This window comes from Myotis lucifugus, unplaced genomic scaffold (genome assembly GCF_000147115.1).
Source record: "Myotis lucifugus unplaced genomic scaffold, Myoluc2.0 scaffold_2, whole genome shotgun sequence".
Taxonomy (NCBI): Eukaryota; Metazoa; Chordata; class Mammalia; order Chiroptera; family Vespertilionidae; genus Myotis; species Myotis lucifugus.
In genome coordinates this window covers 10,484,315-10,488,998 of record NW_005871050.1, presented here as the reverse complement: position 1 = coordinate 10,488,998, position 4,684 = coordinate 10,484,315, and the positions used below count along the sequence as shown (strand labels likewise).

General features: G+C 40.7%; 1 pseudogene; it reads right to left on the bottom strand.

The window, feature by feature from the left end:
- Positions 1-2,899: 2,899 nt before the first annotated feature.
- On the bottom strand, positions 2,900-4,031 carry LOC102432669 (annotated as a pseudogene).
- Between the last annotated feature and the right edge of the window lie 653 nt (positions 4,032-4,684).

Genomic DNA, 4,684 nt, shown 5'->3' with positions numbered 1-4,684 from the left:
GAAGTTGATAAATAAAAAACTGTACATATGTCACTAATCATAAGAGAGATGCAAATTAAAATGATAATGAGGTATCACCTCACACCTGTCAGAATGGCTACCAACAACAAATCAATGACAAGTGCCGATGAGGATGTGGAGAAAAAGGAACCCTAGTACATTTCTAGTGGGAATGCAGACTGGTGCAGCCATTATGGAAAACAGTATGGAGTTTCCTCAAAAAATTAAATATGCAACTGCCATTTGACCCAGTGATCCCACTTCTAGGAATATATCTTAAAAAGTCTGAAACACCAATCAGAAAGAATATATGCAACCCTGTATTCATAGCAGCACAATTTACAATAGCTAAGATCTGGAAACAGCCCAAGTGCCCAACAGTAGATGAGTGGATAAGAAAGCTGTGGTACATCTACACCATGGAATACTACGCAGCAGTAAAAAAGAAAGATCTCTTATCCTTTGAGAGAGCATTCAGGGACCTGGAGAGTATTATGCTAAGTGAAATAAGCTAGTCAGAGAAAGACAAGTATCACATGATCTCACTCATATGTGGAATCTAATGAACAAAATAAACTGATGAGCAAAATAGAACCAGAGACAGAATCATGGAACAGGCTGTCCAATCTCAAACGAAAGGTGGAAGCTCAACCAAAGAACTCAGAGAGATCAACCAAAGAACTTGTATTCATATGTGCATAACCCATGGACATAGACAATAGGGTGGTAGAGGTCCGGGGCAAGGGATGGGGGTGGTCTCGGAGAGGTCAATGAGAGAAAAAAGGAGACATATCTAATACTTTCAACAATAAAGATTTAATTTTTAAAAAATAGGACAAAATAAACTTTGCACAGGGCCTAAGCAACCTTGAGTCCCAAAGAGCTGTCTACAAAGATGACATGAAAACAGATATGATGACTACTGGACAGATGACTACAGGACTGAAAATTAAACACATTGTTTTTTTTAAAAAGGGGGGTAATTAAAATACACAATTTTAGGCATTAAAACCTGAAACAGCAGTCACAGAAATGTCAGTTTTGTGACATTTTATACTTGATTAGTTACATTTGTTTGTAAAAGTGAGAAATAAGTTTTATAGAATCAAAAATGAATGTATTAATGAGGCATACTAACAATTGGTAAGTGTGAGAATTAAAGTGTTTTGTTTTTCAAAATAGAAATAATATTGCTTTTTCTGATACAAAACACACAATGAGAGGTGATTTTTAATATTCCAACTGGAAATAGGGGTCCTGAGATTTTTGTTCACAATGCTCTTCTTTGCTAAGGACAACAGCTCCATCCTATTTAGCTGCCTGATCTCAAAAGAGCAGAGAGCCCTATTGTGCTAATTAAACACCAATTGAGTGAAAGGTTCTGTTGATCCCTAAAAGGAGGGAAGCAATTTTTTAACTTAATTCCCATCCCCTCCCTGCACTTCTCCTCGTACTCTGTCTCTCCTCTAAACAAGATATATCAACAATATTTGAGACACTCACCCAACTGGTGTGGTTCAGCGGTTAAGTATCCACCTAGGAACCAGAGGTCACGGGATCTATTTCCAGTCAGAGCACAAGCCTGCTCTATCCCCAGTAGGGGCCATGCAGGAGTGCAGGAGGCAGCCAATCAATGATGATCCTCTCTCATCGCTGTTTCTATATCTCCCTTCCTTTACCTCTAAAAATCAATTAAAACAGCCCAAGAGCCCATCAGTGGACAAGTGGATAAAAAGCTGTGGTACATTTACACCATGGAATACTATGTAGCTGTAAAAAAGAAGGATCTCTTATTCCTTGAGACAATATGAAGGGATCTGGAGAGTATTATGCTAAGTGAAATAAGCCAGCCAGAGAAAGACAAGTATCACCTGATTTCACTTATATGTGGAATCTAATAAACAAAATAAACTGATGAACAAAATAGATCCAGAGGCATAGAAACATGGGTCAGAGTGAAAATCTCGGAGGGAGGGCTGGGGGACCAGTGGAGAGTGATTATCCAGGAAATTGTATGCATAGCCCATGGACACAGAAAATAGTGTGGTGAAGGCCTGGGAGGAGTGGGTGTGGGGTGGAGGGGGTCAATGCAAAGAAAGAGGGGGCATCTGTAATACATTCAACAATAAAGAACAATTTTAAAAAATAGTAAAAACAGCAATTAAAACATACAAAAATAAGACATCTGATTAAAATGAAGATTCCAGGGACTCCACTGAGTCAAAAACTGGGCATGAGGCTCAAACACCTGCTTTTACTACAAACCCTGCAAGTGGATACAACCTGAACTATACACCAAGTATTTCTGAAGAGAAAACAATTGAAGAGGTTCATAGGACAGGAAGGGTGAAATAGAACCACTTAAAAAGATTCACACTAGTGTAAATTATAGAAAATATTGCTGTGAAAGCATTAATTAAGCAAAACAAAAAAAATTAGGAACCAAATAGAAAATTTTGAAAAATTATCTTCAATATGGGAACTTGAATAAAAATTTGCTTTAACTACAAATAAAATAATAACAGAAACTTACTACGATATATAAAAAGGTTTGGGTATTTTCATTGATGGTGCTTAACACTATTGTGTTATGAAAGCCTTTCAATATCTGTTGAAAGGTGTATTCTCTCACTCTAGAAAATTGTACTTATGCAAATAAGCAAATATGTTGCATGTATCTATGAAGGGATTCAAGTTCCTCCTATTGCTCAAATAAACCCAGTTTGAGAACTCCTGACAAAAAAATCACTACTTGGATCAGTAATTACTGTGGTGCCAACAAAAACGAACTAAAATTCAAAATGTCCTATCATTTTTATTGAACACAATGGGAAGATTTCACCTTCATTTACTGCTTCTATGATATGACCCTTCAGCTGTTCCTTGTGCTGTGGCTTCTTTAAAAGCATCTTCTCTAAATGAAAAATGTCCCAAACTCCAGGAACTCTGCAGAAATGATCGTCGGTTTGAAACTGTTCAGAGAAGTAATGATGGATGCACCAATCCAGGCCGAGAAACACCTATCGGGAGAAGCTGCGATCTTGATGGGAGTTCCTCTTGAAGCCAGCTCTTCCAGTTCTTTCATAAGTCTTTCCTCAAGCCCAGGGAAGAGAGTGTTGCCCCCAGACAGTATAATTTCTGCAAAGAGATTCTTCTGGATGTCCATGTCACACTTCATAATGCTGCTGACCACTATATTTTTGAGAGTCCCAGGCTGTGGGTGCCTAGCTGCTGAGGTGTGAAAAGAATCTCGGGCACCTGGTATCGCTGTTCCCCTACGTAGATGACATTCCCATCTGGCAGTAGGTATTTTTCAGGACTTCCTTTGGGCTCTTATGTGGTTCTTTCTCTGGATCCAAGGCCACATAGCACAGCTTCTCTTTGATGTCATCCACTAAGTCCTTGTTGAGTATGTAAGGGAAGACACTCCCACTAGTGAGAAGCAGCTGGGCAAGGTGCTCTGTGACATCCTTCCCTGCCCATGTCGAGCTTGGTGATAGCATGAGGCAGGGAGTAATCTTCAAAGATGGGAACCGTGCAAGTGACTCCTTCCCCACTGTCCACCTCAAGGCCCATGACAGGGGCAGAGGCATAGAGTGCTGCTGCCGCGTGGTTTGACAGGTAGAAGGCAGGCACCTTGAAGGTCTCAAACATTACTTCTGCCATCTTCTCTCGAGTCTTCATTGGGTTCAAGGAGGTCTCGGTCATGAGTACAGGCTGTTGAGAGGATTTTACTCCCAGTTCCCACTCGAAAAGATATTCCCAGAGTTTCTCCATGTCATCCCACCCTGTTACCAGCCCACGCTCAATGGGATAGTGTAACTGGAAGGCCTCATACTTGTACTGGGCATTTCCCCCCACAATGTAGCTTTTCTGACAGGGTTCTGATAACGGCATGTTAAACTGAGGATGCCCCACGACAGAACTGATGACATGATGGGGTACCGTCTCTTCAGACAGGCCTACTTTGCAGACTCCTGATCCTTGTCAAAAACTACAGCTGGAATGTCTAATATGTATGGGTTAAACATACCTGCAGAATGTTCTACTGAACTTCACCAAAATCCAGCACATTTAACCACGGGGTGAAATAGTAGGCTCCTCTGGAAGTTCTAAAGCCACAGGATACCCAAGTTATCAGGTTGTCACTCAGTTGAAGCTAGCAGGTTGTCCCCAATACCCCAAAGCACCCCATCTTCAACCCATGAATTTTCTTCTCCTTATGGCAGCCCAGGGCCTGGTGAGGCTATTTCACTGATGATTACCTGCTATGTAACAATGTCGTCATGGTAACAATTGTCCTCAGAGAGCTTTAGAAAGATTTTAAGGGGTGGAGTCTCTGAGATACTAATAGTCTTAGGGTGAAACAGAGGAAGATAAACCATATCTATGGATAACTTTGATAACTCTCTGAACCTGAAGCAAAGTTCTAGCCTTAGAACTGAGTAAGTAAGCCCAGCTGTGGACTTGACCGCCCCCTGCCCCTCCCTTCCCGTCACCTCCTTCCAAAAAACAAAATTGGCTTCTATGACCAGCTTAGCTGCTATTTGTAGAATAACAAAAATATCCTTCCTTTTGCTAAGGGGAGGAATTAAGCATGAGACACAGGTTCAAATTGCGGTGAGGATGGCCATAATCCAGTTACAGAGGTGCTTATATTTGTTTTCTTGTTTTTAACAGCTTT